The sequence below is a fragment of the Geotrypetes seraphini genome, chromosome 3 (assembly GCF_902459505.1).
Source record: "Geotrypetes seraphini chromosome 3, aGeoSer1.1, whole genome shotgun sequence".
NCBI classification, from domain to species: Eukaryota; Metazoa; Chordata; class Amphibia; order Gymnophiona; family Dermophiidae; genus Geotrypetes; species Geotrypetes seraphini.
Window position 1 is genome coordinate 272604462 of NC_047086.1, and position 23661 is coordinate 272628122.

The 23661-nt window shown below is 47.3% G+C and overlaps 1 protein-coding gene across 2 annotated transcripts in view; it reads right to left on the reverse strand.

The window, feature by feature from the left end:
* Positions 1-23661, reverse strand: part of NANP (N-acetylneuraminic acid phosphatase) — a 100206-nt gene that overhangs the window by 19748 nt on the left and 56797 nt on the right. Inside the window, exon 1 of one of the 2 annotated variants that reach the window (XM_033935529.1) lies at positions 1023-1078. The exons of the other annotated variant lie outside the window; for it this stretch is intronic. The gene's annotated coding sequence lies outside the window, so the exon portion shown is untranslated. Of the gene's footprint in view, positions 1-1022; positions 1079-23661 lie in introns of those variants that run through there. 2 annotated transcript variants of the gene reach the window in all.

Here is a 23661-nt window from a genome sequence, read left to right on the forward strand (position 1 = left end):
GTTTGCAGGCTGATGAAATTAGGTAAATTGATGCCGGGAAGCCAGGGGGAACAAGCAGGCCTTCCGAAGGGAGGGGGGGTGCAGTCCTTCGGGGGTGGGGGGTGTACAGGCCTTCCTAGGGGACAGGCAGGCCTTGGGTGCAGGCCTTCAGGGGGGACAGGCAGGCCTTGGGTGCAGGCCTTCAGGGGGGACAGGCAGGCCTTGGGTGCAGGCCTTCAGAGGCGACAGGCAGGCCTTCAGGGGGGACAGGCAGGCCTTTGGTACAGGCCTTCTGGGATGGGGTGCAGGCCTTCAGGGGGGACAGGCAGGTCTTGGGTGCAGGCCTTCAGGGGTGGGGGGTAGGCCTTCAGTGGGGGTGAAGGCCTTCAAGTGGGGGACAGACCTTCAGGGGGGATGCAGGCCTTCAGGGGGCGAAGACCTTCAGGGGAATGGGGAATGTGGGTTCAAAGAGACATGCATATGCCGGACTTTGGGGGGAAGTAATAATGGGTCTAAAAATAGAGGAGAGGGAGAGAGATGATGGGCAATGGGATTTAGGGAGGGAAGGAACAGAAATAGAGAAGTTGGACACAAGGGATGGTGTGGAGGGGGGGATAGAGATACTGGATAGAAGGGTAGTTGGGAAAAGAAATGGTGGACCCTGTGGTGATGGGGAAGGAGGGAGAGATGCTGGATGAAAGGGTAGTTGAGAAAAGGTGGATCTGTGGATGGAGACAAAAAAAAAAGGAAAGATGCCAGACCTCCGGGGATGGGAAGGGAAACAGAAGGGGAGGACAGAGATGGCAGATGGATGGTTAGCACAGAGAAAGAAGAAAGAAGGAGACCCTGGCAAGAAAGTTATCAGAAGACAACCAGAGCCTGGGACCAACAAGATTTGAATAATGACCAAAAAATAATTTTATTTTCTGTTTTGTGATTACAATATGTCAGATTTGAAACGTGTATCCTGCCAGAGCTGGTGTTAGACCACAAATGTGAGCTAGGATTTAACAGACAGAGGAAAGGAAAAATTATGTTCTTACCTGTTAATTTTTTTCCTTTTGACGCAGCAGATGAATCCAGAGACCAATGGGATAGCACACATCTACCAGCAGGTGGATATAGAGAAACTGATTGGAACAGGTGGTCCTATTGGCTGGCACACCTCCTGCATCTTCAGTATTGCTCCTTGCCCAAGCATCTGTAACCATCAATATGCTTAGCATGTAAAAAATTATTTCCCATAACAAATTTCAAAAGGTAATAATACAGAATACAACTATCAATAATAACAGACTTCAAAGTTGCAAAAGAAAAAACTGACAGTCAATATCCAGAAAGGGTGGGGCTCTGGATTCATCTGCTGGGTCTAAAGGAAAGAAAATTAACAGGTAAGAACATAATTTTTCCTTCCTTAGCAACAGCAGCAGATGAATCCAGAGACCAATGGGATGTAGCAAAGCAATCCTCAATCTGGGTGGGAAGCAAATGCCACCTCCGCAAAACTGAAGCACATTATCGCTGCCTCCGCATGCATCCCCACATCCAACCGGTAATGCTGAGATAAAGTATTCTTTGAAGACCAAGTAGCCGCATGACAAAACTCCTCCAAGGAAAAAAACCTGTGGACTATGTCAAAGTAGCCGCCATTGCTCTGGCTAAATGGTCATGAAGTTCTTCTGCCAAGTAAGCATAAAGAATGTCCTCCTGGACCCTTCAAGCGATGGAGGCTTTGGACGCTGCCATACGTTTGTCGCATCCCTTGAAAAAAAGTATTACGAAGTTCATAAATAGATGTCATTTAGACATTATTGATACAAAGTAGATTGTTCATTTAATAGGTGATTAAATGATTATATTTGGTAAAAGTATTAAATGATTATATTTGGTAAATATGAATTGAATATTAGAATATTAATGTATGGGTATATTGTGAGATAAGTTTTTAGAGGGGAGCTTTGGGTTTAGCTTCACATAAACACTTCTAAGCAGTCAAAATATATGTGGGGGGAGGGGAGGGTAGTTGTTTCTGGGTGGGATAGGGTGGGGGAGGGGTTGGGTAGGTTACAATGGGATTCTGTCCAGGCTCAAGGGTTTCAATTTGAGAAAATGATATTTGCTCAAGGGATTCAAACTTCTGTCCATTATTTTGTTCCTGTAATATCATTTTGTTTTTATATATCATGACGGCTTTTAAAGTTTTTTCACTTAATGTAAATGGCCTTAATCACCAGATCAAAAGGAAAAAAGTGTTATCCTTTTTGAAAAAACAAAATGTGGATGTCTATTATATACAAGAGACCCATCTGAACTTTGAAGAATCAAAGAAATTGGAAGAGGGTTGGGTGAAACATTGTTTTTTTGCACCTGCAGTAGATAAAAAAGCAGGAGTTGCTATTCTTATTAATAAAAAATGTAATGCCAATTTTCAGTTAGGAAAAAGAGGTGATCTAAATGACTAAAAGTCATTAGAAACCTACAGATTGCGGAGAATGCTACGCACTTTTTTTAAAAAAATGCAGTGATGAAAAGCTCACCTCCCCATTCCTCTTCCCAAGAAGAAGGAAGGAAAAGTGAGAGCAGCATAAAAGAAAGGATGACACCACCTTAGAAAGAAATTGTGGTACTGTCCAAACTGACACCCCAGAATTTATAAATCAGAAATAAGAATCCCCGCCGTACAAGGCCTGCAACTCAGAAAACCACCGAGCTGAAGCCCTGGCCACAAGAAACACCATGTTCAACGTCACAGCCTTTTAGAGTCTCAAAAGACAAGGTTGAAACAAAGCCTTCTGTAAACTGCGAAAAAGTACCTTAAGACTGTACTCCGAACAGGGCTTCTTAAGAGGTGTACAAATATACTGTACTCCTTTTAGGAACTGAACTACATGAAGCTGAGAAGTAAGCGAAGAGCGAGATACCTAGCCCTTGTAACAAGCTGAAATTGCCACTTGAAGCTGAAGGGAATTGAACACTAAGCCCTTGGCAATACGCTTGTGCCAAAAAAGAAAGAATATAAATCATAGAACTCTGGAAGGGTGTCAATGCTGAGAAGTACCCAAGAAAGGAAAAGCCTCCTAACAGAAGCATAAGCCACAGGTGAAGACGTCTGTATCGCTTGGAGAAGAGAAGAAATAACCTGCTTCGCATAAACCTTACACATCAGCCATGACTTTTCAAAAGCTAGGTCGTAATACCAAAACAGGATGAATATCCATATTGATCAGACCCTAGGTGAGTAAATCCGGAGATACCAGGAATCTCATCAGTTCAGCCATCGAAAGACTCATCAGATCCGCATAGCAAGGATGGCGCAGCCAATTCGGAGATTCTCTAATTACTGTGCCATGAAAGTGAGCTTGAGATGGCAAATCCATCCAATCATCAGCCAGGGAAAAAAAACACTTAAAAAGAGAAACCAGAGGTGAGAAAGAAGCTACGCTTCTACCCCCTCTGACTGCCACTCCTTGCGTCTGCTGAAGAAGCTAGGAAGCTTTGAATTTCGAGACGAGGCCATGAGGTCTAGTTCTGGGAGATCTCACCTTTATACAAAGAGCTGGAACGCTTGAGCAAATAGTTCCCAATTTCCAGGATGTAGAAGATTTTACTACTACTACTACTATTTATTATTTCTAAAGCGCTGAAAGGTATACACAGCGCTGTACATTTTAACATACAATAGACAGTCCATGCTCAGGTTTTGTGGTGAGAAAGTCTATCTTTAAACCCTTTTCCTGTCCTGTAAAATGATGCGCTGACAGAAGAGGATGATGAAATTCCACCCATTGAAGCAGAACCATTACTTTACTCGCCAACTGAGTATATCACATACTTTCCTGGCTGTAGAGAAATACCACTGTCATAACACTGTCCTAAAAGACCTTTATTGTCATTCTGGAAGAATGGTCTGAAACTCCTGAAACGGTAGCCTGACCATGCTTCAGTCCAGAAGAATGAACGAGTACTTAGATTCCTTGCGCTGAGGATTGAAGGCACTGAGCCCCCCAACCCGACAGCCTGGGATGTCTGATGACTTTAAGCCAGCCCAGCAAAGACCGAGGCATGCCTTTGAAAAGATTATAATAATAATAATAATAACTTTATTTTTCTATACCGCCATAGTCAAAAGACTTCTAGGCGGTTTACATTGAAAGAAGGCTGGACAATCAGCGAATTACTGAGTGCTTGAAGAGATAAATTACATAATAGACTGGAGATACATGGGGAGAGAATACATAATAGATAGGAGAATACATGATAGATAGAAACATAGAAAATGACGGCAGAAAAGGGTCACGGCCCATCAAGTCTGCCCACTCTAATGACCCACCCCCCTAACTTCTTCCCCTAAGAGATCCCACATGCCTATTCCATTTTTTTCTTAAAATCTGGCACACTGCTGGCCTCAATTACCTGCAGTGGAAGATCATTCCAATGATCAACCACTCTTTCGGTGAAGAAATACTTCCTGGCGCCTCGCAGGTAAAGACTGAGCAGAAGTATTCATTTAGTAGTTCGGCTTTATCGGAATCCGATTCTACATAATTCCCGTCTGGTTTCCTAAGGCGTACTAACCCATCTGTGTTTCTTTTTCTGTCACTAATATACCTGAAGAATATCCCCCTTCTTAATGTTCTTTGCTAGATTCTCTTCTATTCGGAGTTTGGCCTCTCTGACTGCTGTTTTGACAGCTTTAGATTTGGCCAGATAGTCTTCTTTTGTCTCCCTTTTTCCTGATTGTTTGCAGGAGATAAATGCTTTTTTCTTCTTTTTAATGAGGTCCGAGATCTCCGCAGTGAACCACTGAGGTTTATTGTTTCTCCGCCGTTTGCTGTTTTTATATAGCGGTTAGTTGCTTCGTGTAGGGTAGATTTCAGAGTTGACCACATAGCCTCTACATTATCGGTTTCAGCTTGGTTTTGCAGCGCCCGATGGATGAAATCTCCCATGCGTTTGAAGTCAGTGCCCCGAAAGTTGAGGACCTTTGTTGCTGTGCTTGATCTAGTGAAACCTTTCCTGAGGTTGAACCATACCATGTTGTGGTCACTGGAGGCCAGCGTATCGTCTACCGAAACTTCTGAGACACTTTCTCCGTTGGTGAGTACCAGGTCCAGTATCGCCTGATCCCTAATGGGCTCCAATACCATTTGTTTGAGTCGTGCTCCCTTTATGGAGGTTAATAGCCTTCTGCTGCCGCTGGTCGTAGCGGAAAGTGTGTTCCAATCTGCATCAAGCATATTGAAGTCCCCTAACAATACTGTCCCCACGCAAAGTGATGTTCTCTATGTCTTCGATTAATTCTATATCCTTGTCTTCCTGTTGTTTTGGAGGTCTGTATACTACACCAAGATACAGGCATTTGTCATTTCCCCTGGACAGGTTCACCCAGAGGGATTCCCCGGTGTACTTGACATCTGCGATTCTGGTAGCTTTGATTGCCTCTTTAGTGTATAGTGCTACCCCTCCTCCTAATTTGCCCTCTCTGTCTCGACGAAGTAAGTTGTAACCCATGTGAATCCATGAACCAAGTCTCGGATATCGCCGTTCATTATCTCGGATAGGTCGGCGTTCATTATTTCCGTCTCCAATTCCAGAATTTTATTGCCTAGATTGTGTGCATTAACGTACATAGCCCTCCATACCTTATGTTTGCTAAGTCCCTGTGGAGAATTTCCCGCCTGAGTTAGTGTGAGTCCTATAGACTTCCGTTCGGCTGTGTGCTGCGACAGGGCAGGTAAGGAGGAGGAGACTACCCTCGCGGCTCGAGTGCACTGCGATCCAACCCCGCGACCCTCAGAGGCGTCCCCACAGGATCCCCGCGACCCTAGGGGGCGTCCCCACGGGATCCCCGTGACCCTAGGGGGCGTCCCCACGGGATCCCTGTGCAGCTCTCTACACGGGACTTCAGAAGGAGAGGGTCTGAGAGCAGGCAGACCAAGCGCACCAGCAGAAGCTGCCTACTAAAATTGAACCAGCAGCCTGGGATATGCAGGAGGTGGGTGAAATTCCTCCTAACCCAGCTACTGAATCTAACTCAATGCCAGAAGCTATGGTAATTGGAGAAGGCATATTTAAGTTCCCTGAAGCTGTAGAGGTTATGCAGATTGATTGAGCCTGTAAGTTATGTTCCTCTCTTGTTCTACTGACCTGCTGACTAAGAAAGGATTTGTGTTTTGTGACATAAGAAAGCACGGTGTTTTGGAAAAGCATGTTCAGAAGCAAAAGTATTGGAATTTGTTTCTTGCTGGTAGCAGGATACGTTCCCGTCTGTGCTGATTATTGTGCTCCATTCAGCTGTGTTGCTTAGAGTGATTGCCACAGAGACCAGTAGCAGATTGAGGTCTGCAGGCTGGGAGCTGAATGCTGCTAATGTTTTCCATCATTCTCTGTATGAGTCAATCTACATGGGGTTTAAAGCTGCTTAAGGATATCATAACACTCTTAAGGAATATACTACCTATTTTTGTCTGCCAAATAAGAACTGTGGCTAAAAGCCTTGAGCACTCCCGTTTCACTGCCTGAGGGTGGGGGAGGTGCTGATAAGAAGACCTGGAAGAGGCTGCCTGCATCCCTTTGTATGCAAGCCAGCCCAGCAACAAACACAAGCTGGAATTTACAGACTAGAGCATTGTGATTTTGGTGAAGCATTTACTTTATATTATTGTGTTACTTTTTGGACTCTATCCGGATCTTCCCAGTGAAGCTAACTGGGACAGACTGGTTGTTTGTTTGTTGCTGTTTCTTTTGGACTTTGAAATTAAGTGTGAAGCCAGTGAGGCCAGGTTGGCCCAACATTGCCTGTTTTGTTTTTGCATTAATGTATTTGGCAAATATCACAACCTTCTTAAGCACCTCAGAGCACCCTGACTCGGTCAGGAATAAAAAGTCCTTATTTTTTGAACCTCTTGGAGTGTGTGTGGATTCCTTGCTTGCTTGCACTGTGGACATTTTTACTTGCTGTTTTACCCTAGGCTGTTGCCTGGGTGCCTGAAGAATTCCCTAGTTGGAGGGAACACGCTGGGAATAATATCAGTCGCTGTGGCCCAGGCTCGCTGCGCATTTCAGGAGCCCGCGGGTTGCGACAGTGTCCAAAGACGTTCTTACCCCTTCTGGTCAGGTTGAGTCCATCTGGTCCTGAAGTCCCTGCAGTGCCTCTCCATGGTTTAGGAGGTACAAGGGGAGAGATTGGAGATACATGGGGAGAGAATACATGAGAGTTTGGGGTTACCTGAGAAACATCAGGGATCGCAGCGGGGCAGTAATAAAGTGGGAGACGGTCAATTGCTTAGGCCATGAATTTGTCAAATAGAGCGGTTTTAATTGATTATCGGAATGCATTGTAGGTCTGTCCGGCTTTATTTATGTAGTTTCCCAGCCAGGATTGCTGTCTGTTTGCTTGGAACATGAAGGTTCTGTCTAGGAAGGATTTGTATTTGCAGCCTGTGATCTTTGGGTATGAAAAGATGTTTTTGTTTCTGGTTGTTTGTGTGGGGTTGTGTAGTGTGAAGTGTGTTTGTAGGTAAGAAGGTGCTAGGCCCCAGACTTGTTTGAAACAGAGACATGCAAATTTGAAAAGTATTTGCGCCTCCACTGGTAGCCAGTGCGGTTTTTTTGTAGTAGGGGCTAATGTGGTCTCTTTTTCTCAGTCCGAAGATCAAGCGAACTGCAGTGTTTTGCACCAGTCTTAATTTTTGTACTGTTTTTTGTGGAATACCCAGGTAGACGATGTTGCAGTAGTCTAGGATTAGCGTCTGCACCAGTAATCTAAAGGATGTTGTGTCAAAGTATTTTTTAATAGTTCTTAGCTTCCACAGCGTGTGAAAGCATTTCTTCACCTGTAGGTTTGTGTGGTCAACCATGGTTAAGTGTATATCTAGTGTAATACCCAGTATTTTTATGGTTTTGGAGATTGGATATTCGTGGTCATTTATTTTTAATGATGTTCTTGTTATTTTGTCATTGGGGCTTGCCAAAAAGACTTTTGTTTTCTCCGTGTTTAGTTTCAGTTTGAAGTTGGTGGTCCATGTTTCGATTTCTGTCATTGTGTGTGAGAAGTTTTCTGTAGTTTCATTTGTTATGTCATTTAAGGGGATGATGATGGATATATCGTCTGCGTATATATAGTGCTTTAAGTTTAATTTTTGTAGTAGATGACTTAGGGATGCGATATAGATGTTGAATAGTGGGGAGCCTTGGGGCACCCCCGATGGATTTTTCCATGGGATGGAGAAATTTCCATTGCTGGTTACTCGGTAGGACCTGTTTGTTAGGAATTCTTGAAACCATTTCTTTACCTTTCCTGAGATTCCCATTGCATCAAGGCACAGTAGCTTGATTTTGTGGTCTACTAGGTTGAATGCACTGCTAAGGTCTAGTTGCAGAATCAGTGCGCTTTTGCCTTTGCTGAAAAGATCATAGGGGTGGTTTAGTATGGAAGCTATGACAGTTTCTGCACTGAATCCTTTTCTGAAACCTGATCGGTGTTCACTGAGGATGTTAAATTTGTCTAGGTAGTTTACTAGTTGTAGGTTTACCAGACCTTCCTGTAGTTTTGTGAAAAGGGGAATGCTTGCTATGGATCTGTAATTGGATGTTAGTGTTGTTGAGGTTTTCCGATCTTTGGGGATAGGTGCAATCAGTATATGTCCCATGTCATTGTTTAATGTTCCGTTTGTAAGGGCAGTAGTTAGCCAAGTGAATAGTTCCATTTTGAAGTCAGGGGGGGCGACTGTCATGATTTTAGGGGGACATTCGTCGAGTAGACAGTTTGATTTGGTGTATTTGTTGAATAAACTTAGGAACTGATGCCAGTAGTCCCAGATCATGTCTGCTCTGGGATCCTGATCGTGGTGCTCAAGGTAGTGGAGTGTATTGTGTGGGTGTGGGTAGAGTGTGTTGTGTAGTGGGTGTGGGTAGAGTTGTTCTTAGGTCTGCAATTTTATTTTTTAAAAAGTTGGCTAGGGTTTGAGCAGATGGGGTGCTCTCATTGTCCTTTTTCAGGATTTGTGTTGTGTCTGTTAGCGTTTTTACTAGTTTGAACAATTCTTTACTGTTTATTTTTTGTGAGTAGTGATTCGTGGGTTTTTCTTTGATCAGATTTTTGTATATTCTCATTTTTTATTTCCAGATTGTCTTGTCTGTTTTCTTTGTTTTTTGCCAGATTTTTTCCAATTTTCTTAGTTCTTGTTTGTTGGTTAGTAGTTCTGAGTCGAACCATTCGTTTGGTGGTCTGTCTTTCTTTTTGTATGTTTGGTATGGAGCTATTTGGTCTAGAAGTTCTTTACTGAATTTTCCCCATCTTGTTGGGAATTCCTCTATTTCGTTGGTTGTGGGATATAGCTCATAGTGAGCCCAGAATTCCGTTGGGTTTATAGTACCATGACTGGTTATTGTTTTTGTGTTTTTGCTTTTGTATTTTGGTTGTGAATTCTGTTTTTGCCAGCGTAGGTTGAAATTGCCAATATAGTGGTATGACCAGATGCATTTTTTCCAGGTCCCTGTGTAGTATTGTATTTTTGGGTCTAGGGTTTCTTTTTGAGAGAAGGTAACTATGTCTAGTTTATGTCCTTTTTCATGGGTTATCTCTGCGTCCGGGATTGGAAAATCTAGAGACATTAGGAAGTTGGCAATTTCGGTTACTTCTGGCTTTCCCTTTTGTTCTAGGTGTATGTTTATGTCCCCCCAGGAGTAGATTGTATGGTCCTTTTAAGGTATTTATGGTTAGGAATTCGAAGAATTCATCTTTGGCATTTGACCATTTTTTGGGTGGGATGTAAAATAGAATAGTGGTCAGTGATTCTACTAATTGGGCGTTAGTGATTTTGCAAGTTAGTATTAATCTCACTGAGCCACCAAATTATATTGAGCGATGCTTGAGGAGCCTACTAGATACTACAATTGGAGTCTTGAGATACCGGGAACCACTGGAACAAAAGCGACTGCTGTAGCATTCTCATGTGAAAGCAAGCCGAAGTTCCCAGTGGAGTCACCACCATAGATCCATACTCTTGTTCTTGGTGACTGAAGAAGACAAACCTGAGACTGAAACCTGTCGCCCCAGTCTCTGGGAAGAAACACATTCCTTTCCTACGTGAACAACATCCCCTGATATTCCAATAATTAGTATAGGAGAAATTTGGAAATTTGAAGATTCACATCCAAAGAATTGAAGAAAAGAAGTTGAAATAAAAGAAATCACCTGTTTGTGTCTGACAAATTGACCTGGCTGGAAGACATCCGAATCAAGCAGTCGTCTAAGAAAGTACCTGAATCTCCTGTTTGCACCAAAATGCCACTACTGCCCTCATTTTCAAAAATGTTCATGGAGCCGTGGCTAGGCCAAATGGCATCTGCCAAAACTGATAGCGCTGCTCGATGAGAGCTAAGCGAAGATAGTGCAAATTCGGTGTCCATAGAGAAATTGTAAATATTCTCACAGTTTTTCTCCGGAAATGTCTAACTCTGAGAAACTAATTTACCAGAATGAGATCCAGCCCCCGTCTGACCAATTCCCCCGTCTTAGGCACTATGAAGAAAATGGAATAATTTCCCATAGTTCCGGAAGAACTAAAACTACTTCCCCGAGTACCAGTAACACTTAAAAGGGGTCTCACACGAATGTAACTTTTGGTCACTCCAAGAAAGAATCTGAAATGGGAGGAAGATTCAAAGTTGCAAGCATCCTGAGAAATGCCCAAAGCCCCCTGACCTGCCATCATAGTGTCTCCCCCCTCATGATAAAAGCATAAAGAGTTACCAGAGGAAGTGAAGACCCCTTCAGAATCAAGAGCAGACAGTCAGGGAACGGCTGGACAAGAGCTGTAAATTCTGGAAGAAGAAAGGAACTTTCCCAGAAAAAATCCAGCTTTGCGATGTAAGATGGAGTATGTTAGAATTCTGAAAACAGTGCTAACTCCATGTAATGTTAGTCAAAAATTTACTGCCTTTAAAGTGAAGACGTACTAGACGTAATCTAGAAGCTGCATGGGAAACAATCTGCACCCTAATTATTATCAGATAAAGCTCACATCCCTAAAGAGAAATAAAGGAATGCTGCTTCGTTCTCAACTTAGGAAAATAAGCACACGCCTCTTGTGTCAGTCAGGAACCGGCTATGTGAAGAACATACTCAGAGCCATCCAAATATTTACCTCCACCCGGCCGCGGGAACTGCCAAGCAGAGTCCGCCTCGGGGAGAAATCCCACTACCGCTGTGGCGCTGCTGGCAGAGTATGAAAACAAGCGTGCGCCTACAACAAGTGTGAAGGCACTAGTTCCATCAACGTAGCTCTTTATCCATACACCCGAAGCCCTTTACTGAATAAATTCATACAAATGTAAATTTACTTGTAAGTCACTAAACCATTTCCACAACTCTACAAAATATAGCGTTTAATAAAAAACATATTCCTTCTGTAGACTCACACCGAACCCGCAGCTCCACCACAACCAGAAACCAGAAAAGAAGTGCAAATAAAACATATGCTCACAACTTTGTTGATAGTGCCCGGAGATGTCGGTTGCTCAGTACTATGAGGGCAGAATTGTTTAATAGTCACTGTGGTCTCTTTTTTTTTTTTTTTACAGTAAAGGGAAAGAAGAAAAATCGAGACCCAGTCAGATCCTCTATCATTGGAGGGAGGGTGAGGCAGGGACCTGGGGGGGCCCAGGTGTAACCCCTAAAGCTGGCACCGTTCAGCCGGACACCCCTGTCTCACTGAAAAATCTCAACAGGAGAAATAGAATGTCAGTCTCACTGAAGAGAAACCTCGACAGGAAAAAATAATTTTCCAGTCACAGCCAGAATTCAAGCTAGTTGAATAGCGACCATCACCTGCTGGGAGATAGAGCATACTGAAGATGCAGGAGGTGTGCCAGCCAATAGGACCACCTGTTAACCAGTTTCTCTATCTCCACCTGCTGGCAGATGTGTGCTATCACATTGGTCTCTGAATTCATCTGCTGCTGTTGCTAAGGAAAGTCTTTTTTGTTTGTTTACACCACAGCGCCAGTGTGGTTAGGAGAAGGCAAACGGGGTGAAGAGGCTATAAAAGGGGTGAAGGGGTTATAAAATAAACCCACCAGGATGTTTAAAAAAAACCCAACAAAACACCCAATTGGGCAGGAAAATCAAATTGAATCGAAAAATTGATTCAATAGGCTGAATCGAATCTAAATTTTTTTTTTCCTGAATCGGGCAGCACTACTTGTGATCTTGGATATGTCACTTTCTTGTGACCTCAAGTACCCATTTAGACTGTTGAATTCATTGGAATAAGGACTTATTTTAGCCACTTACTTACCACCATTGTAGAGCCTGCATCGAGGTGTGCAATAAAAAATAAGAATTTCTAAGGCTGTCAATACAAACGATATTTTAACCAAAAGAGCAGATAGGGTTGCCAAGGCAATCATAAAAGGAAAAAAATGAAGGAAAAGGAAGCAGAAGAAATAGAGGAGTCCTCAGCATGACAAGCAAAATTACCCAATGAATGAGTTGGTATGAAAGAAAGAAACCACAAGCATCCAAGTATAAATAAAAGGCAGCTGTTTGGTCAAGAAATCAGCAACAGCAATCTGGAAAGGAAGGGAACAAACATACATGCCCTAAAGGAAGAAAAGCTGAAGACTCAAGTGGTGGGAGTCAGGGTGATCATGGGGCTTAAGTGACTATAGGGCCACTGGAGGGAGCAGCTGCAAGACTAGTATAAAGAGCAATTTTCTACTCCAGACTAGAGAGTTGCATGGGGATAGAAATCAAACTAATCCCCACCCATCCCCGGCAGAATCAAATCCACCCCCGCTAGGAGTCAAACCTGTCCCCATCCATCCACACAAGTAATTGAATCCATCCCCATAAACTTCAGAAGTAGTTATTTCATTTAATTTATGCTACTGAATTAAAGGCTCTGGTAGAGACCCATTTACAAATAAGTAAAGACACTTTATTAATTTGGAAATATTAATTGGGACAAATACATACTTTGTAAACGGGTTTCTACTACAGCCTCTAATGTAAATATTTATTTTTTCAATTTTCTATACCGTTATTCCAGGAGAGCTCAGAACAGTTTACATGAATTTATTCAGGTACTCAAGCATTTTTCCCTGTCTGTCCCTGTCACAATCTATCTAGTGTACCTGGGGCAATGGGATGATTAAGTGACTTGCCCAGGGTCACAAGGTGCAGCGTGGGTTTGAACCCACAACCCCAGGGTGCTGAGGCTGTAGCTTTTAACCACTGCGCCACACTCTCTACCTCCTGAGAAGGACCCCTAAGCAGTTGGCCAGGAGTCCCTTTTGCCAAGCTTGGAAGGCAGCAGTAGCGTCCCTGAGTCATAGATGCTGGCACCACAGTGTCTCATGGATGCTGCCAGCGACTGCTGCGCTTGGTGGAAGGGAGTTCTGACCGTCTCTAGAGAAGGTCCTCTGCTGGTGGTTCTTGGGAATCCCCACCAGCTACAGCAAGGGTCAGCAAGTATTTCAACACTGTAGAAATAAAACCAGAAATGCATTTCCTTTTCTTTTGAACACAATACAAAGACATCTGCTATATACATTTTCCAAAGCTAACATATTTTAGTCAATAAATTCTGCTTTTTACCTTTGTTGTCTGGAGACTAATTTTTCCAAGAAGTTTCAAGTTTATTTAAAAATTTGATGAGATCGCAAAATTCAAATCCAATGCGATTTACACATATAAAATTGGGGTAAAAAGAAAAAGTCACATTAATTGAACCAAACAATTAGTACAATTTTAACAAAACAATACATGAGAAAAAAAGGGGGGGGGGGAATTAAAGGATTAGATACAATTCATAAACAAATAAAAGAGGGATAGGTAATGAAACAAGAGGTTGGGAAAGGTTACCCGCTTAATTTTCACTTCCCACTGTAAAGTATCCTAAGTTAATAGAGTTTAATGACTCAATTAAAAGTGTCCTTAAAAAGCCAGCTTTTCAGAAGACTTTTAAACTTACTAAGTAAATTTTCTTCTCTTATATTAATCGATAGCGAGTTCCAAAGTTGGTCCCAGTTTCTTTTTTCCGCTTTGCCTTCTTCTGCAAATTCTTCTGTTGGTGTCCATTGGTTTCTCCTACCATTGTCCAGCATTTATCCCTTTCTCATCCCCATGTGCAGGGTCTTTTGCCCCTGCCCACCAGACCCATGCCCAACATTTTTCCTTCTATTACCCCTCTCCAGCACCATGCCACATCTTTCCCTCCATTCCCTTCACCACTATGTCCAACATTCCTCCCTCTTGCATCCCTTTCAATCTGTCCCACTGTTCCTTTCCACCACCCCATTTTTCCCTCTCATCTTTCTCTTCCCTATCATCTGTACCTCACTCCCTCCCTATGACCAAAAATTCTACTCTTTCTTCCATTCCCCGTGTACATCATCTCTCTTTCCCTCTCACTGATACACAGGGAACCTGACCGGAGCCTGAACCCCAGAGACCAGGGTCCATTGTCACCAGGGCTACAGTCCTACTATTTATCATTTCTATAACGCTGAAAAGCGTACACAACGCTGAATATTTAATATTCAATTGATGGTCCCTGCTCAGAAGAGCTTACAATCCAAGTTGGATTAACCAGAAAAGAAATGGATGATGCTAGACACCTTCATCCAAGGAGCAAACATAGCAACTCCCCAAATGGACAACGGTATCCCAAGGCCAGAGACCGCAAACTCCAGCCTGAGCGTGCAGCCTTGCAACGGAACGGTACCAAATCTGCAGACAGCTGCCGGGCGAAAATGGCTTCTAAAATGAGAGTCTGCTTCTTTTGTTTTTTTAAATGCAAACAACGATCATCATGGCAGCAGGTGCTGGAGGAATAAGAAACCGTGCCACATAATGCCACTTCCATCGGTGTCATTTAGTTATCTATTTAGATTTAAAAATGTACCCACAAGGTCCAGACCAGTCCTCCCAAAACAACCATCCGTGGCCTAACTGCACAGCCCATGCACTGACTCCTGAGGCAGAACAGTATTCCCTTCGAGCCACGTTGCCACAGTAGGGGCAGAAGGAGATAGAAGAAAACCACGAGAAGCAGCAAGGGAAGCAATGGTATCATTAAGATATGGCAGAGGAGGGAAGAATGCTCCAGCAACTGCAAACCCAATGCAGCAAGCATCTACAGCCCAAATGGTTGTAGGGGGAGAATGTGCCAACCGAAATGTCTTCCCTACACTGCACAAAAGGGAACAGATGGAGTTCATAACAGCACAGTAAGAACACAGTCACTCCACCTCACATAAATGGAGAGTGACCTTGCAGACCCCAGCAACCAAGCAACATACTCACAGTGATGAGGAAGGCTGGAGCAGGCTTCATCTGGCTGTAATAGGGAACTGTCTCCAGTCTACTGCACTCTGTTGGGGTTTACCAGACCTTTTTTTTTTTTTTTGGGGGGGGGGGTTATGAGGAGAGAAGAATGAGTGCAGGACAAGTCAGATGGGACTACAGCTATACCCCTAATAGCTGCACTTGTGCCATGGATTCATCACTGGACCTCAGGAACAGTTCCGGCTGCATGCAGACTAGAGAGTTGCGCGGGGACAGAAATCCCACTCGTCCCCGCCAAAGTCCCACCCATCCCCGCGAGGAATCCACTCCATTCCCGCCCGTCCCCGTGAGGAATCCCCTCCGTCCCTGCCTGTCCCTATAAACTTCAGAAATAGTTATTTCATTTAATTATGCTACTGAATTAAAGGCTCTGGTAGAAACCCATTTACAAATAAGCAAAAAGACTTTTTAATTTGGAAATATTAATTGGGAAGAATACATACTTTGTAAACGGGTTTTTACCAGAGCCTTTAATGTTTATAAATTTTTATCAACACAACTAATATAGCACAGTTACTTACCGTAACAGGTGTTATCCAGGGACAGCAGACATATATTCTCACATGTGGGTGACGTCATCTACGGAGCCCCGATGCGGAAGCATTTTCAAGCAAACTTGATTGAAGATTTAAGTTTGCTCTGCTGCTCCACGCATGCATGCTGCTCCACGCATGCTGCTCCACTAGGGGGCGCATCCCCTCGTGGTCTCCAGTTTACTTAACTAGCAAAGAAGCCAACCTCGGGGAGGTGGGCGGGTTGTGAGAATATATGCCTGCTGTCCCTGGATAACACCTGTTACGGTAAGTAACTGTGCTTTATCCCAGGACAAGCAGGCATGATATTCTCACATGTGGGTGACCTCCAAGCTAACTGAAAAGGGATGGAGGGAAGTTGGCAATTTAAGCAAATAGATTTCACAATACCGATTGGCCAAACCGGCCATCGCTTCTGGACAGTGAGTCCAGACAGTAGTGGGAGGTGAAAGTATGAACCGAAGACCACGTGGCAGCCTTGCAGATTTCCTCAATAGGTGTGGACCTGAGGAACGCTACGGAGGCTGCCATCGCTTGGACCTTGTGTCCCGTTACTCGACCATGCAGCGCGAGACCAGTCTGAGCATAGCAAAAGGAGATGCAATCGGCCAACCAGTTGGACAGGGTGCGCTTGGAAACTGGGTGACCTAACCGGTTTGGGTCGAAAGGACAAAAACAATTGTGGGACTTTCCGGTGTGGTTGAGTGCGTTGGAGGTAAAAGGCCAACGCTCTCTTGCAGTCAAGAGTGTGGAGCGCCACCTCTCCGGGGTGAGAGTGGGGCTTGGGAAAAAACACAGGTAAGACAATGGACTGATTGAGATGAAAATCAGACACTACTTTAGGCAGGAACTTTGGATGAGTGCGGAGTACCACCTTGTCATGATGGAATACAGTGAAGGGTGGGTCCGCTACCAGAGCTTGTAGTTCACTAACCGCCGGGCGGAAGTGAGCGCGAGCAGGAAAATCACCTTCCAAGTGAGGAATTTTGGATGGCATTTGTCTAGGGGCTCAATGGAGGTTTCATTAGTTGGGCCAGAAATCACGTTAAGGTCCCAAACCACCGGAGGAGGTTTGAGAGGAGGGTGGACATTCAGAAGACCCTTCATGAAGCGAGAGACTAAGATGGAGCAAGAGGGCTTTCCCTTCCAGGGGCTGATGAAAGGCCGCAATCGCACTGAGGTGTACTCGAATGGAGTTGGTCTTTAGGCCAGAATGAGATAATTGAAGTAAATAGTCAAGGACCAGAGGGATGGGGACCGACACCGGGTCCTGGCTGTGAGAGGAGCACCAGGCTGAGAATCTGGTCCCACTTTTGGAGTAGCAGGTTCTCGTCGAGGTCTTTCTAGATGGCCTCCCAGTATCTCCTTGACTGACTGAGACACGGGGAGAGAAGTCAGGGGGAAGAAACCAAGCATTCAGATGAAGAGATTGAAGATTGGGATGTAACAGCGAACCCTGACCCTGTGATAGTAGGAGGGAAACCGAGGCAGAGGTAGTGGATCTTGACGCTGAGTTGAAGCAGAAGGGAAAACAAAGGCTGGCGTGGCCAGCGAGGAGCAATCAGGATCAGGGTGGCTTGCACCGTTTTCAGGTGGACCAGCAGTCCGCAGGATCAGGGGAAACGGCGGAGGAAACGCGTACAGAAACCTTCCCTCCCAGTCGAGGAGGAAGGCGTCGGCCTCGAGCCGGTCCGGGGAGTACATCTCGGGAGCAGAAGAGAGGCAGCTTGTGGTTGTGAGGGGATGCGAACAGATCTATTTGAGGCGTACCCCACCGTTCGAACACCCGGTCGTAGGGTCTGAGAGTGTAGTGACCACTCGTGTGGCTGGAGGAGGCGGCTGAGTCCTGTCCGCCAGACAAGTTTTGTTCTCCTTGTATGTACACCGCTCGAAGGAAGGATGTTGTTGGAGATTGCCCATTTCCAGAGGCGCAGGGCTTCCGCGACAAAGGGACCAAGACCCTGTCCACCCTTGTTTTGTTTACGTAGTACATCGCTACCTGTTGTCCGGTTCGGATGAGAACCACCCGGTCGATGGAGCAGATGTTGAAAAGCTACAGCTGCGAGATAGATGGCCCGAAGCTCTAGCACGTTGATGTGGCAGCGACGGTCCTCTGCTGACCACATCCTTTGAGTGCGTAGGCCGTCCAGATGGGCTCCCCAAGTGTACTCCGACGAGTCCGTGGTGAGTACCTTGCTGTGGGGTGGGGCGAGGAAGAGCAAACCTTTGGAAAGATTTGAAGAGTCGGCCCACCAGCGGAGCGATCGTTGCAATGAAGGAGTCACTGTCACGGGACGGTCGATCGGGTCCCGGTCTTGATGCCATTGAGAGGCCAGGGTCCATTGAGGGATTCTCAGATGGAGGCGGGCGAAGGGTGTAACATGGACGGTGGAGGCCATGTGGCCCAAGAGAGTCATCATCTGTCGAGCTGATACCGAGGTCAGCAGGGAGATCCTTCGACTCAGACTTACTAACGCCTCTAGGCGCGGAGGGGGGAGGAAGGAACGGAGGCGAACCGTGTCCAGCGTGGCCCCGATGAACTGTAGGGACTGCGAGGGGCGTAGTTGGGATTTTGGGAAGTTTATTTCGAACCCAGACTTTGTAGGTAGGTAATAGTCCTGTTGGTCGCTGAGATAACCCCTTCCCTGGACGGGGCTTTGATCAGCCAGTCGTCCAGGTAGGGGAATACCTGGAGGCCCTGGGAACGTAAGGTTGCTGCGACCACCACGAGGCACTTGGTGAAGACCCGAGGTGATGATGCTAGGCCGAAGGGGAGGACTCGGTATTGTAGGTGCCAGTCCCCTACCTGAAAATGCAAGAACTTGCGGTGAGCGGGGTGCACTGGGACATTTGTGTACGCCTCCTTCAGATCGAGGGAGTAGAGCCAGTCACCCTCGTCGATCAGGGGGTAGAGGGTCGGTAGGGAAAGCATCCGAAATTTTTCCCGTACCAGAAATTTGTTGAGGCGTCTCAAGTCTAGTATTGGGCGTAGGTCTCCCGTTTTTTTCGGTACCAGGAAGTAACGGGAGTAGAAGCCCTTACCCCGTTGGTCGGGGGGAACCTCCTCCACTGCTCTCAGTCGAAGCAGGTCTCGAGCTTCGGAGAGGAGCAGGGGTAGCTGCGTCCGGTTGGGAGGGCAATTCCTTGGAGGGTTGTCTGGAGGAATGGCCCGAAAGTTGAGAGAGTATCCTGATGAGATCACGCCAAGGACCCATGCGTCCGACGTGACTTGTTCCCAGCGAGGGTAAAAGGCTTTGAGGCGACCCCCGATGGGAAGGAGGCCTGGGACTATGGTGGAGGGGGCCCGCCCCCTTCCGCGCATCCCGTCAAAAGGACGGGGATGGTTTGGTAGTCGCAGGCGGTTGGGATTTGGGTAGAGCCCGATGGTAAGGTGGTAAGCGAAGGGACTCTCTGGGCATATCCAGCTCCGCTAGGTACTCCTTAGAGTATCTGGAGTCGGACTGGAGGTCTAAGTCCAAAGCGTGGCCCATGTCCTGGACAAAGCGAGTGAAGGATGGGCGGGATGTTCCCGGGGCCCCGTGCGGGGGTCGGTGAACGAGACCTCCGTCGGGTGGAGAAGGATGGGGAGGCTTCCCTCGAGTATCGAGGTTCCTGCTCCGATTCCACGTTCCGAGACCAGGGAAGCACTGTGAGAGTGTTCCGGGGTTGTCAATCTTCGGCGTCTCCGAGGAGCCCCTCGGAGACGATGCTCGGGGTTCGGGTACCGATCAATGTCGAATCGGTGGACCTCGACCCGGACTCCCTCGGAGAATACCTGCAACCTCGGGTCGGGGTCCCCGGTCCGAGGGGGAGTTCGGAGGATGCGCGGGTTGGAGAGTGATAACTCAGCCACCCTTAGTGGTCCCGTACGAGGTGTAGGAGAACGGCCTCGTAGAGTTGGTTGAACCTCGGGCCTTCTTGGAGGTACGGCGGTTCGAGGTTTCTGTCGTTTTAGCACGACGTTTTGCCCCCGCGTCGGTCTGCGGAGGGAGAGCGTCTCGGGTGCCTCGGCGAGGAGTCCGAGGAGGATGGGATGCGGCGAAGCTTGCGCACTTTTCCCCGAGGTTGCTCGATGCGAGGCTCAGGCTGGTCTGGCACATGCGGGGTCGAGGTCGAGGCCGATTGTAACTGGGCCATTGCAGCGGACAGCTCCGACGTGATCATCGCTCGGAGTAGGTCCTGGAAGACGGGCACGGACAGCATCGAAGGCATGTCCACTGCCTCGGTGCACTCCACCGGGGGCGACCTCGTATCAGAGTATTCCCGTGTGGTGGAGGCACGGCCCGAAGGCATGGAGGGCTTAGCCGGGGCTGTAAGCATGGGGCTTCCGCCATGCGTCGACGGTGTCCCCGAGGCTGGCTTCTTCGATGTTACGGAACCTGAAGAAGAAGAGGGGACTTACCCAGGGCCGAGGCTTTCTGCTGTCCCGAGGGCTTCGGATTCGTGGTCTCGGGGCGATGCCGAGGTATTCGGGGCCGAGGTCAAGGCCGGGGCCGAGGCCGGGGCCGACCTCGAGGCCGAGGTAGAGGGTTGGTCCGGGGCGAAAAGGTCCGCCATGCGGGCTTTTCTTCGACGGAGGGCCCGGTTCTGGAAAGTAGCGCACTGGGGGCAGGAGTCGGTTGGATGAGCCGCCCCCAGGCAGAGGATGCACCGGCGATGCGGGTCTGTGATGGAAAGAAGCCGCTCACACCGGGTGCACTTTTTAAAGCCGGTCAAAGGCCGGGACATAGAATCGAAAGTAGCCGCGGCTCGAGTAGCCACGCGGCCACGGGACCCGGAAGCCAAAAACGAAGCAGGAATCAAGTTGAAAAGTAAAGAATTCGGCGCACAGCGACTTTAATCGAGTAAAAAACAAGAAAAAAATCGCGGTGCTAGAAGGCAGTTGGGGCAGAGCCTGAAAAACACGACTTCTAGGCCTCAGCGGAAAATTTTGAACTGGAGACCACGAGGGGATGCCCCCTAGTGGAGCAGGAAGGCACGCATAGCGTGGAGCAGCAGCGCAAACTTAAATCTTCAATCAAGTTTGCTTGAAAATGCTTCCGCATCGGGGCTCCGTAAGATGACGTCACCCACATGTGAGGAATATCATGCCTGCTTGTCCTGGGATAAAACTACTTTATCCTGAAGCAAAAAAAAAAAAATAAAAAGAAATAGAATTCTTTTCCTACCTTTGATTCCTGGTTTCTGCTTTCCTCATGTTCTCATTCAATTCCTTCCATCCACTGTCTCTCTTCCTTCTGCATCTCCCATTTGCTCTGTTACTGTGCCTCTCCCTTTCTTCCCCCTTCCAAATTGGTCTGGCACCCATTTTCTTCCCTCTGCTCCCCCCATAGTCTGGCATCTGTCTTCTTCCCTGCCAGCGTCTTCTCCCTACTCTCTCTTCCCCCTACTCTCTCTTCCCCATTTCCTTTCAGCGTCCTTCCCCCCCCCCCATCTTCCCCATGTCCTGTCAGCGTCCTTCCTCACCCCTCTGTCTTCCCCATGTGCTTTCAGTGTCCTTCTCCCCCCTCTGCTTCCCCATGGCCTTTCAGCGTCCTTCTCCACCCCTTTGTCTTCCCCAAGTGCTTTCAGCATCCTTCTCCCCCCTCTGTCTTCCACAAGTGCTTTCAGAGTCCTTCCCCCCACCCTTCCCATGTCCTTTCAGAGTCCTTCTCCCTCTGTCTTCCCCATGGCCTTTCAGCGTCCTTCTCCACCCCTTTGTCTTCCCCATGTGCTTTCAGCATCCTTCTCCCCTCTGTCTTCCACAAGTATTTTCAGAGTCCTTCCCCCCCGCCCTTCCCATAGCCTTTCAGTGTCCTTCTCCACCCCTTTGTCTTCCCCATGTGCTTTCAGTGTCCTTCTCCCTCCTCTGTCTTTTCCACAAGTGCCTTTCTAGAGTCCTTCCCCCCCCTCCGGCCCGTCGTCCCCATGGCCTTACAGCGTTCCTTCTTCACCCCTTTGTCCCTTCTCCATGTGCTTTCAGCCTGCGGTTCTTCTCCCCCCTCCTTCTCTCCCGCCCTGGGTGCAGCACAGCCGGCTAGGTCCCCCTTACTTTTGTGGTGCTTCCCCGATCCGACCGACCACTAGCCCCCGGTCCGACAAACCTCCCTGCCCTTAACCTGCAAATCTAAATTACCTTCTTACATGCTGCTGCATGAAGGTAATTTAGTTTCGCGGCCTGACAGGGCAGGTGAGAGGATTGTTCAGACTGGGCTGTTGTCGGTCGGTCGGGGATGCGCCACCAAAAAAAAAAGTATGGGGACCTGGCCGGCTGTGCTAGCATTCCGGGGCGGACCACCCCTCCCTTGGTAGCCACTCGAACCGCGATGACTACTCTCCGTCTCCTTACTGCCCTGCCTGCAGCACAGAGCCGAAGGAAGTCTTCCTGACGTCAGCGCTGACGTCGGGAAAGACTTCCGTTCGGCTCTGTGCTGCAAGCAGAGCATGTAGCTTTGCCACCCTAGAGGCATCATTGCATTTTGATATAGTCTCCTGCCGAACTTGTCCAGGGTTCGGCCTTCTCGGCCTGGGGGGACCGCTGCTGAGACCCGGGATGGGTGAGCCTTTTTCAAGGAGGATTCTACTAGCAGCGAATGGTGGGAGAGCTGTGGTTGTTCGAATCCCGGGTAGGGTACTGTGCGGTACTTGGCCTCCATTTTGGAGGGTACGGCTGTGACCATGTAGGGGGTCTCCAGGTTCCTGAAGAAGGCCTGTTGGAGTACCGGGTTAGGTGGTAAGCGAAGGGACTCTCTGGGCATATCCAGCTCCGCTGGATATGAAGGAGAAGAAGAGCCACGCGACTGAGTACATCCAGCCCCGCAGGAACTCTGCGAGCCTCGGAGGCATCCCCACGGGATCCCCGCGACCCTAGGGGGCGTCACCACGGGATCCCCATGACCCGAAGGGGGAATCTGCGGGTCCCGCGGGATTCCCGTCGTCCCCGTTCCCGTGCAGCTCTCTAATCTAAAGCGCAGCTTCAGCTGTCTATATGGCACTGATATGTCTTTGGATGCTGTGCTCGGCCTCATAAGAACATAAGTAGTGCCTCTGCTGGATCAGACCAGAGGTCCATCATGCCCAGCAGTCCGCTCACATGGCAGCCCATCAGGTCCAGGACCTGTATAGTAATCCTCTTATACTCTTCTATCCCTTTTTCCTTCAGGAAATCATCTAATCCCTTCTTGAACCCCGATACCATACTCTGTCCTATCACACCATCTGGAAGCACATTCCAGGTGTCCACCACCCTTTGGGTGAAGAAGAACTTCCTAGCATTGGTTCTGAATCTGTCCCCTCTTAATTTTTCCGAATGCCCTCGTTATTGTAGTTTTCGAAAGTTTGAAGAACCTGTCCCTCTCCACTTTCTCTATGCCCTTCATGATCTTGTAAGTCTCTATAATGTCCCCTGTAAGCCTCCGCTTTTCCAGGAAAAAGAGCCCCAGTTTCTCTAATCTTTCAGCTATGAAAGGTTTTCCATATCTTTTATCAATCGCGTTGCTCTTTTCTGTACCCTCTCGAGTATCGTCATATCCTTCTTATGGTACAGCGACCAATATTGAATGCAGTACTCCAGATGCGGGTGCACCATCGTCCGATACAACGGCAGGATTACTTCTTTCGCTCTGGTTCTAATACCTTTCCTGATAATACCTTGCATTCTATTCACTTTCTTAGAGGCTGCTGTGCACTGTGCCGACGGCTTCATTATCTTGTCCACTATTACCCCCAAGTCCTTTTCTAGGGTACTTTCACCCATTACCAGCCCTCCCATCGTATAGCTGTACTTTGGGTTTCTGTTTCCTACATGCAACACTT